This window comes from Adiantum capillus-veneris, chromosome 23, assembly GCF_014529385.1.
Source record: "Adiantum capillus-veneris isolate H3 chromosome 23, ASM1452938v2, whole genome shotgun sequence".
NCBI classification, from domain to species: domain Eukaryota; kingdom Viridiplantae; phylum Streptophyta; class Polypodiopsida; order Polypodiales; family Pteridaceae; genus Adiantum; species Adiantum capillus-veneris.
The window spans coordinates 59,406,690-59,419,067 of record NC_140953.1 but is presented as its reverse complement, the minus strand read 5'-3'; positions in this window follow the sequence as shown (position 1 = coordinate 59,419,067).

The window sequence follows — 12,378 nt, the reverse complement described above, 5'->3', positions numbered from 1 at the left end:
TAAAACCGTACCATAAGAATCATATCAAGAGTTGTAATGTGCATATGCTATTTAGCATATCCTAAATGTATGCTCTTAGCACCTCTGAATGGTGTAGCCACCTATATTTTATGCTCGTAGCAAGTTTATGCTCTTAGCATGTCTATTGTCCTTTCTTAAGTTGCAGAATATAAACCTTTGTTTATAACATGCTCATAACTTAAGTTACAGGAATGATTGATAATTTACTCCTTCCATTCAAAAGAGAGGTTTCATCCTTGAAACAACTGGAGATGTAATCTTATGCCGCCTCAGACAAAAAAGTGTTAAACACTAGGGCCCATAACACCTAGTGTGCATGCAATAACAAACCTTTATCCTAGCCTGTAGAATACAAGAATGCACGAATCAACATAGGTTGATAGCATTCATTTACTTAGGTAACACATTAGATCATAACAGAAAACACATGTTCCAGTCTAAAGTGTGTAACTTTTTTCAGTTTCCTTGAAAGTGACTTGCTGACGTAAATCATTGGCCAAGTTTAAGTCCTTGACTTGTTCTCAAATTCCATCAATAAACAACCGTAACTAATGTTCAAATTTGAGAACCTGACTTATACATGAAGAGACTAAACATAGTCGCAAACATGCTTTAACTGATAGTAAGTAAACTCCAAATAGAGCAATAAATGCTTACTAATTGTATCGCTTGGTGCTAACGTACGCACTTTGCATATCCTTCAGCACCAGATTACACTATGTAATCTGTCTATCCCCTTGGGTAACTGACAGTACTGAGGTGTGTTCCCATCCTGACATTACTCCCCCCTTAAGAAGAGTTTTCGTCCTCGAAAACAAAAGTGGGAAACTTCTTCTTAAGAACACTAATGTTTTCCCAAGTGGCACCTTCTTCAGATCGGTCTTTCCACTTGATTAAGAATGGTTGTCGTACGTGATGTCATGTACACAACTCATGATAATCCATAACATGTCCAGGTTCATGTGGTAAGGTAGGAGGTTCAATGTAATCAACCAAAACCTGTTGGTCAATGACGTTGTCGTCCCCATGTAACCACTTTCGTAGACGGCTTACATGAAACACCGGATGAATGCGAGAATGTGATGGTAGTAATAGTTTGTAGGCACGATCATCGACTCGCTTGAGTATTTTGAAAGGCCCACATTATTGGGGAGATAATTTAGGTGTCGGTCCAGTTTTCAGACTTTCTGAATGTTATGGCACACGTAAAAATACTTCCTCCCCTTCTTCGAAGGTAACTTGTCGACGTTTCTCATCAGCGTATTTCTTATACCGATCATGTGCTTGCCGGACATTCTGACGAGCAAGTTTCAGCATATCCATGTGGTCTTGGAGAAAATCCTTAACCTGTTGTGACATGCTTAGAACTGTTGTAGGAAAACTCGAGAATAGGTAAGGATTCTTCCCAGTCTGACTGTTTTTTTCTGACGTATGCTCTTAGCATATCCTCTAGCACCTGGTTAACCCGTTCGGTTTGACCATCCATTTCTGGATGATCAGCTGTATTGAAGTTGAGTTGTGTACCCAATCGTTTAAATACAGCTCTCCAAAAGTGGTTGTTAAACTTGGGATCACGGTCACTAACAATGTTACCTGGCAACCCATACAGTTTGTAAAGATTATCCACAAATAACTTTGCTAGTTCCAGTGTCTTAACCGTTGATTTGTTCGGAATAAACTTACATAGTTTAGTCAACCTGTCTACGACCACCTATATCGAGTCATGATAGCGTATAGTGGTTGGTAAACCTACAATGAAATCCATAGAGATACTTTCCCATTTTCCATTGGGAATTTCCAAAGGATGTAAGAGTCCTCCTGCTCTCAAACGCTCTGCCTTGTTCACTTGACATTTTTGGCAATGCAAGACATAAGCTTGAACAAAACCATGTAGACCTGGCCAGTAAAACTATCGTCGTACGAGAGAATAATTTTTTCTAATCCCCGGGTGCCCTACACTTGGACTATCATGACATTCATAAAGCATTTGGCGCCGAATGTCTGTGTCCGTGGGTACACAAACTCTCCCCTTGTGGAGTAGGTACTCATTGTCGATGGTAAAATGCTTCCATCGCTGTAGTTCATCACTTGATAAAGGAGAACTAGGTGTGGAGGTTAATTGTACACTACCTCCATTGGAGTGAGAAGGATCCTTCTTTTGAACATGGATCCACACTTTGGAATATGTTTCATCATGCTCATATTTGCCTTTGAGAGAATCTAGAAATTCACTACAAAGTTCCGTGAACAAGAGCGAATTGATCTCTGGCATTCGACTGAGAGCGTCTGCCACTACATTGTATCAGCCTTTGCGATACCTTAATTTGGCATCATATTCCTGAAGGATATCAGCCGACCTGGCTTTTCGACCCTTTAAATCTGTTTGTTGTGGATACCATTTGATACTTTCATGGCCAAACACAATCTCGAACTGAGCACCATACAGATAGTGCCGCCATGTCTTTAAGGCAGACACTATTGCATAGAGTTCGCGTTCGTAAGCAGAATAATTTGTGTTGAGCTGCATCTAGCTTCTTACTTTCAAATGCAATCAGTCGTCCGTCTTGTAACAGAACTGCTCCAATAGCACTATCACTGGCATTCGTTTCCAAAATGAATGCTTTCAAAGGATCTACAATAGCCAGTATAGGAGCTATAGATAATGCGTCTTTGAGTGTTTCAAAATTGTGTTGCTGAGCGGAACCCCACTGAAAAGCCTTACCTTTGCCTTTTAGTTGGTCCGTCATAGGTACAGCAATGTGAGCATAGTTTTTAACGAACCTTCAGTAAAAACCTGCAAAGCCTAAAAAGATATGTAATTCTTCCAGATTTTTAGGAGGTGGCCATTTCCGGATGGTATCCACTTTGGATTGATCCATGTAAAGGCCATTAGCTGAAATAACATGCCCTAAATAATGAATTTCCTCCTTGAGAAAATCACATTTAGATTCCTTGGCATATAACTTGTTCGTGCCTAACAACTCAAACACCTGCCTGAGATGTTGTAAGTGTTCTTCTTCGGAAGCACTATAAACTAGAATGTCATCGAGGAACACAATGAAAAATTTTCCCAAATATGGCTTCAAGACACTATCCATAAGTGTCATGAATGTTGCGGGCGCATTGGTTAACCCAAAGGGCATCACCAAAAACTTGTAATGTCCAAACTGTGTTCGGAATGCAGTCTTAGGTATATCGGCAAGCCAAATACGGACTTTGTGATATCTTGACCGCAAGTCGATTTTTGTAAAAATTCGAGCATGAGTTAGCTTATCAAATAACTCATCTACCCTTGGCAATGGGTATTCGTTCTTAACTGTAACTGCATTTAAGCCCCGGTAGTCTATGCACATGCGCATACTGCCATCCTTTTTCTTCACTAAAAGGATAGGCGAAGCCCATGGTGAAGAACTAGGTTGTATAAAACCTCTGCTAAGGTAGTCAGCAAGCTGACGTTCCACCTCATCAGCCTCTGAGTAACTCATACGGTAAGGTGGTTTACTAACAGGTTTACAGCCTGCAGTCACGTTAATGCCATGTTGTACTCAGCGTGTCGGCCATAAACCTGATGGCAAATCATTAGGAAACACATCTTGAAATTCCTTTATTAATTTTTGTAATTGATTAGCAACATTCTCTTCTGTAGAATTAGCAATTGGTGGAATAGAGGAGAGAGAAGCATGCGGCGTTGAGGAACGTTCAACAGACTTAATGTTAGAAAGAAAATGAGACAGTGAGTAACACAAGAAAACCTATTCTATTTCATTATCAAAAACGAGCTGCATAAGCTCATCAATACAAATCAGTGGTGATGAAGGTATATCGTTTTCTCCTAACAAAAACACATGTGTGTCATGGTAATCAAACATCAAGCTGTTGTGCTCATAGCTACGCTTCAGTGATCATCCTAGGCTATGCAACACTCCCTACCAAGAACCACATCAGCCCTTTCCATGCTCATAACTTGAAAATCCAAACAAGTAGAGTACCTTTTTACTTCCAATGGAACATCTCGGCATTGAGTATCCCATATTTGAGTATCATGTCCATTCATCATTGCTACCTTGTAGCGGTGGGATCTCGGAGTTTGAGGCAGTTTGAGCTTTTTCATCAATCCATAATTGATGAAATTGTGAGTAGCATTGTCATCTACCAAGATGCACACCTTGTGGCCTTGAAGATATCCGTGCATACATACTAACTCATGTGGTCCAAAGGTTTGTTGACACATGGAAGCTGTGAGACAGCATTCATGCACCACCTCAGTGTGCGTTACTTCCACTGTGGAGAATTTTGATGAAGACTCAAGAGGTAGTAGTTGCACCGTGTGAACTGCTTTCTCCTTGCCCTGAGCAGCAGATTTCCTCTTGGGACAATCCTTTTTGCCATGGCCTCTTCCTAAGCATTGAAAACATAGCTTGTCTTTCTTGGCTTTATCAAAATCCTTAGGAGAGAGAGGACCCCTGGACCCCTTGGGTTTTTTAGATGCATCTGAATTAGTAACTATAAATTTTCTTTTATTGTGCCCGTACTGGGTGTGTGTATTACCATGTATACTAGCAGGCACGTTACTATTATGTGTTTTCTTATCATCAGGGTCATCATGAATATGTGCTTTCACTATGGCTTCCTCAAGTGTTTTAGGGTCTTGGGTCTTGACATACTTCTTAAGTTCTGGAGTCAGACCTCGTATGAACCCTCGTACTTGTTGAAAGGTATCCAAGCCTTCCAACTTGAGGATGACGTCCCGATAGTGAGAGATATATTCAAGGAGTGATGGATATTGGCGCATGGAACACGTGTCCCAAGCGGTCCAATTCTGATCGGCCTCATTTTTAGGCAAAAATTCGTTGCTAAACATTGATTCAAAGGCTGCCCAACTCTGTGGTATGATGTTCTTCTCCTTGAGAGACATCCACCATTTGTAGGCCTTGCCTTCCAGAGTTTGGGAAGGTGGAGAGGAGGGTGGAGCCATGGCGGGAAGAAGATGGATTTCTCAAGACATGGTTTTCTCTCTCTCTCTCTCTCTCTCTCTCTCTCTCTCTCTCTCTCTCTCTCTCTCTCTCTCTCTCTCTCTCTCTCTCTCTCTCTCTCTCTCTCTCTCTCTCTCTCTCTCAATTCTTGTTTCACACGGATCTTTGTTCTCGTTGGGGCTGGCTTCTCAAGGTCCGTGGCAGCAAAGGGGCGTGTTTCCTCAATCTTGCATGAATTCTGGCAAAGCCATGCAAAGGTTGAGGTTGAGGTCGACATGAAAGCAGGGGTGTTGCGGGCATGGCCGCTTAGTTGGGGTCACAGACAAAGCAAGGGCTAACCGTGTGCACGGGGGCTTGGGAAGGAGAAACTCACAGGGTCGATCTGCAGGAAAACCATCGCGGGCGGGCTCGTTAGGGTCGCAAGGCCTTGGGGAGGAATTCTCGACACGGGCTCGGCAGCTGTGGAGCATCACATCGCGCCCGGCTTGCAAAAGAAGGCAGCATGCAGGCGGCCACCATGGCAGCACAGGGTTGAAGTTTTTTTCTTTTTTCTTTCACATGCGGCCGCCCAAGGGGGGGGCATTTGAAAATTAAAACAGTGAAGGGGGCATGCCCACCCCGGGCACACACCCCTCCAGAGTTTGACCTCTTGCTTCGCCCAGCTCGGAGATCCAAGACCGAGGAGCTACCGAGTTTCATCAGTAGAACCTGCATTCAAAAACACTCCTATGATGGAATTCACGCAACGACATGTAGGTAAGCATATAGTCTGCGGAAAGATCCGATAGGATTGGCAAATCATGCAATCCTCTTGGTGCAACTCGAGCAAAGACAACGAAACTCTCCGATTTCAACAAACGATGTCAAGGAGAGTACGACAAGGATGAAGGATTGATTGAGGTAAATTAAGAGTTTGTTATTAAAATTTCGTGTGAGCAAAGCTTATTACAGATATATAATACCCGACAAGGCAGCAATCGAGTCCTTAAGCACGACTCGAGCGTCTACAGAGATCCTCACCAAGGTATGCAATAGTTGTTGTTTTGGTTTGATCACGCTTTCAAACATGCTATGTAGCTCTTGCATGCAGGCAGAAGCACACCTTGTGACAAGTTCCGTACGCAGTCAACTTTTTTCCACTGCTTTGTTTACAAGAGCCACTGTTTGGTTGAGAGATCAACATTGAGCATGGCTTGACAAAAGAATCTGATACTTCCATGGATCGGCACGGCCGATAACTCTTACTACTCAAGGGTACAAAGTTGTTTGGTATGTCCACTTCTTTGTCGACTCAACAAAGCTCTTTTCCTCACGTCTAGGCTTGATTGATGATGCCAAATATGTTCCGCATGGCCGACTATTTGTCACCATTTGCAACAGCCGACGGTAGATGGGATTCTCGATCTCTCGCATATTGATTTTCCAAGTGCTGACATGACGGCACTTTGCAAGTATTTATGGAGGATCTTTCAGTATGCATGAAGCCAAGGGGCATTCATTATCTATTGGAAGCCATGGCTATGAGCCAGAAGGGCTCCAGTTTAATAAGCCAGAAGGGCTCCAGTTTATCACGTACACCTCAGTCTACAAGGACGCTAAAGTACTTATCGGAAGCACGACTTCCATTTCGGCTATGATCTACATTTGAACGAGCTTTTCTTTTGACATCTCCAGAAAATTGGTTACAGCAGAATGATCAGGTTAGACCATGTTCAATATTGTTTATTTTTCCATGTTTATACATTTACATTGGAAATTAATGCTTTGGGGCAAAGCAAAGTTCTTTGACAATTTTACATGAAGCGAGGCTTCTCCCTTGTGCCAAGGCACTGCCCACTGACTTGGAATCACGGGCAACGGCACACAAGCTCACAGAATCCCTACCAGTTTTGACTGTGAAAGGCACTAATGGTTTTGGCTCTCATGTTTGCGGCCATCACGTTTGCCAAGGGCTTAAAAATCTGTATGCAAGGCATGCTAACCAGGGGGTATGATTTCCATCGCTTCAGAACTTACGCTTCCGCTATCACGCCAGACACTCTGTCAAGGATGAGGAAACTTCCGGATTCTTTCAACATGCTTTTTGGTTGCTGTCAACACACAACAACACTACAAGGAATCCAAATCTAAGACTTAAGACTTCGTTCATAGGAAACGAGCCATTTTTAAGTCATTTTTCTAAAGTCACGACCCCATACATGGTAAGAGGGTCAAGCTATCGCTTATGTTTTCTGTTCCCTCTCTCGATGAGAGTGGTATACAAGCAGATTGTTGCATGCTTATAGGATAACCTGCAAGTCCAGCATAAGATGCGTCAGAGGACACAGATTGGGCACAACATATACAAACTCGTCACTTAAGGAAAGTTCCTCAACCCAGCATCTTCTCTCTCTCTTTCTTATTTCTCTCCATGAATAATGAAAACTTTCTACGCAGTTTTTGATACATTTTTTGTTTGGAAGTCGGTATGAGCCAAGGTGCTCTAACTCTCAGCTAGAAATGGGCCAAGATGCCATTCACATTAGTTTTCATCAGTTTATCGATTGAAGACTAATTGCCGTAAGAGCTAGGAGCCACACATAGGTTGGCCAAGAGCCATTGAGCGATCTTGGGTACGACCCAACTATTGGCATTCCTTGGGTGATTGTTCTTAGGATTGAATAGGTTTGCCCAGTGGAGTACACATTAAACATATCGACGTTAATGGATGAGCAAGAGTCTTGTCATTATGGATGTTTTGGTGTCATTTTTGCACTACATTTTTTTAGTGCGATGCTCGAGTTGAGTTTTCGATAGTCTTAAACTCATAGCAGCTGATCTATCCCACAGAGTCTACATGTAGCAAATAGTTGAGACAGCATGGCTGTCCATAAGAGCTAGCATTTCACTTGTGTGTATCTCCTCCTCTCTCTGTAGCACTATGAGTGTCTATGGAAGCACAATTTTGGGGTAAGAACCTGTGGGTAGTTAATAAATCACTCCACAGGCATTGAGGATCACAGTTTGATCTATCACATTTGTACTTTCAAGGAAAGAAGTCCGCAATCTACCACCGGCTAGTGGACACATTCAACTTTTTAAGTTGATTCTCATCATTCTGTATACGGTTAACTAGGTTGGTTACCAATACCTGCTAGTTGCGCAGTTCTACAAAGGGTCTTACCAAGGCGTTTGACTATGTAGCTTCTACCCAATAGGTTTATATTGTGAAGGCAACACCCAGGGTTTCTAGTGCAATGTTGCTTATTGTTTCACACGTGGACGACGTGTTCCTCTGTATTTAAATACGGATAAGTGAACATTCGGTTCAATCTCCAGGTACGCATCTATTGATTTGGTGGTATTTCAGTTTTTAGTATGCATTGCTTGGTTTTTTCAAGTCGTTTAAATACGCTTGAATATTTCAGAGCCATGCCAAGGGCAGGTCAAAACAAGTATTTTGGGCCGTAGTGTCCAAAGTACATTATGCTGTTACGAATCCACTTGTAGAATTCGATTTGGCACATGTTGTCACATGGGATACAACATGGTCTAGAAACTCAAGGAGTTCGGTTTAGCCAGTGTGGAGCAATGAATGAGGGTCCCTCTCACTCTTTAGCCAGTGTGGAGCAATGAATGAGGGTCCCTCTCACTCTTGTTGCAGAGTGTTTAGAGTTACCTCCACACACAAGTACATATTGTACTTGAAGGATATTCTTTTTCAGACATCCTTAGTTGAGACATATTCCACATGTGGCGAATATGAGTCTCTGGGACTGACACTGGCGCCCCCTATTTCAAATATGTGTCACAACAAAGCCCCTAGGTGCTGGTCAGGTGCTGGTCACATCTGCTTTCTAGACCATTTTCAGCACGACGTATCAAGAGCAATTTCAGTGGCCAAAAATTGTCAGATACTTAGAATGAATTTTTCAGCTATACAAGTACTACTAAACAACATTACTGATGGTTGTTTATACATATAGCAAGGCTATAAGTTGTTAATGAAAAAGTTTCATTGTCTGTACCTAGAAGTGATCAATGTTTCACCTTCTATTGTGATTTAGACGTTTCAGCAAGGCTTGCAAAAGCCTGCAACTGAAAGTATTTAGTCTCTCTTCAGAACTATTTACATTCCTTTTTAATGTGTGCTAGGCGCATCACATTTGCCATAAGTATTGGCAAGGATCACCATGGATATACAGGTTTGGATCTGTTTCTTGCTAAATGCATGCACACTAGGTGTTATGGGCCCTAGTGTTTAGCAAAGGCTGATTGGAACGGCATGCATATTCCTCAAGTTGTTGCTTATGAAGCATTTTTGCACTCTTTGTGCAGTAGCTTCATAAGATTACTTTTTTGTCTACTAATCCCCAATAGAGGTCATGGATCGGTTTGGGTATTTGTGGATTTCTCAAGTTAACCACGATGGTTATTTCTCAACAATGTTACACGATATTGTGATTCCCGTTTACCAGTCATTTGGGACGACTGTCTGTAAACTGTGAGGGAACACAATTCAGTACTGTCAGTTATCCAAGGGGATAGGCAGATTACAAAGTGTAATTTGGTGCTGAAGGATATGCAAAGTGCATACGTTAGCACCATGCGATCCAATTAGTAAGCATTTATTGCTCTACTTAGAGTTTGCTTACTATAAGTTAAAGCATGTTTGCGACTAGGTGTAGCCTCTTCATGTATAACTCAGGTTCTCAACCTTGAACACTTGTTAGGGTGGGGTTGTTTCCTGATGAGGAAAATTGGGAACAAGTCAAGGACTTAAACTTGGCTGATGAGTTATGTCAGCAAGTTACTTTCATGGAAAGTGACAAGAGGTACTCTTTTTGGTATACCTGTGTTGTGATAAACTCGTTTACCATGCTCATGAGCATTCTAAATGGAGTCTACATACTATGTTTGGATAGGGACAGGTACCATCAGATGGTTACAAATGGACAACAATGTAGAAAATCAAGATGTTACTCTTGGTTTCATTGAACCTCCTACTGAACCGGGTTTCGCTCAAATGAACCGTTGGATCCATGAGGGATGCTACGGTAGAAAACATTATTGTTCTTATGAAGATACCATCACTTGTGTTTTCGCGGACGAAAACGCTTCTCCAAGGGGGGAGTAATGTCAGGACAATGGTAGGACCAGGCACGGACATGGGCCAGGGCCAAGGGCCAGGACGGACATGCAGTCAAGGGGGTCCCTATATAAAGAAGGCCAAGGGCCTATATAGGGCATGGCTGGGTGGTGATGAGCATGTCGAGTCTCCCTTGTCCTTTCAACAAAGTATCCAATGCTTTTTTGACATTGACACTAACTGCTGGCGGTTTTGACTGGTCACGCTCAAGCGGGGATGGTTGAAATTATTCTTCTAATCTCATCAGGAATCTTTGAGCCAAGTCACTCTTTCTTTGCTAGCAGTGCAAATAGTTGCCATGGATTCTGATATCAACATGGCATTTAATTTTGAGCATCATGCACCCAATCTTCCCAATGATGGCCTGCGATCGAAAACTCTCACGAAGGGTACCCATACGGCTACAAGAGAAGATGATAGTTATGAGTTTCTTGATATTCAGGTGTTTTAAGCATTTCAAGCATGCATGTCTGTGATAGAGAAAAAAATCACATCTTTGAATAATAATGTTAATAAATATCCACTTTATTAGAGCAATATATGCAACAACATGCCAAGGGCTCTGCTGATTCACACATGCCAGAGCAAGGATTCAATCAGGGACACCTCTAGATTCTCTGCACACTCTCACTCAACAGGAGGTGGACAATTTATTGAAAAATACAAAGCTGCTGATTTTTAAGGGAGAAAAAAGGGAGCACAATAAAGTTGCGGTGAATATCTTTCTTAGTGAGTGGGAAGGAATCCAAGATCTGAGACGTATTTTGGATGCAATCAGAGCACTATTGACAAGTTTGACATTAGAAGGCAAGGCCTATAAATGATGGATGTCTCTCAAGGAGAAGGGCATCATGTCATAGACTTGGGCAACCTTTGAGACTGTATTTAGAAAGGAATTTTTTCCCACGAATGAAACAGGAAGAAATTGGTTGGCTTGGGATAAGTGTTACATGCGACATCATAAAACATTGCTAATATATATCTTGCACTACAGAGATGTCATTCTCAAGCTGAAAGGGTTAGATACCTTTCAGCAAGTGCTTGGGTCTGACACTAGAGCTTAGGAATCATGTCAAGACTTAGGCACAAGTGTTGTTCTTCCTCACCACTCATATGTACAACAGAGCTTATGAAGCTCACTTTTGATAATGAATCAGAAGAAGTTTTCTTGTGTTACTCTTTGTGTCATTTTCTTTCAAACGTTGATGATGTTTCCATTGAAAATTAACGCTGCATGCTTCTCTCTCTTCTCTTGCTGCTACTCTCTCTCCTCAGCAAGCAAATGTTGCTAATCAATTAAAAAACATGTTAATGGAATATCAAGATGTATTTCCTAGCAATTTACCACCAAGATTACCACCAACACAATCTGTGCAACATGGCATAGACGTGATTGTAGGCAATAAACCGGTTAGTCAACCACCCTACAGAATCAGCCATTCTGAGGCTGCTAAGGTGGAGCTTTTTGACTATTTCAATAGGGGGTTTATTCAACCCAGTTCTTCACCCATGGGATTCTCCTATCCTATTGGTGAAGAAAAAGGACGGTAGCATACGTATGTGCATTGACTACCATGGTTTGAATGCAATAATTGTGAAGAACAAGTACCCATTACCACGAGTGGTTTAATAAGCTCACCCATGCTTGTATTTTTACTAAAATTGACTTGCGATCGGGATATCACCAAGTACGCATTTGACTTGCCGATATACCCAAAACTGAATTCCAAACAAGGTTTGGACATTATGAGTTTTTGGTTATGCCCTTTGGGTTAACCAATGCGTCCATAAATTTCATGATGCTCATGGATAGTTTCTTGAGACCATATTTAAGAAAGTTTGTTATCGTCTTTCTTGATGACATTCTTGTGTATAGTGCTTTTGAAGAAGAGTACCTGCAACATCTAAAGCAAGTGTTGCTACGAGTGAACAAGTTATATGCCAAAGAGTCAAAGTGTGAGTTTCTCAATTTAGAAAAGTCACTATTTAGGGCATGTCATATCAGCTGATGGGCTCCACATGGATCAATCCAAAGTGGATGCCATTCAAAGGTGGCCTTCTTCCAGAAATTTGGAAGAGTTGCACATTTTCTTGGGATTTGCAGGTTTTAATCGAAGGTTTTAATAAAACTATGCTCACTTTGTTGTGGCCATGACAGACCAACTAAAATCCAAGGGGGAAACCTTTCAGTGGGATTCCGCTCAGCAACAAAGTTTTGATGCTCTCAAGGACACATTAGCTACCGGTCCTATTCTA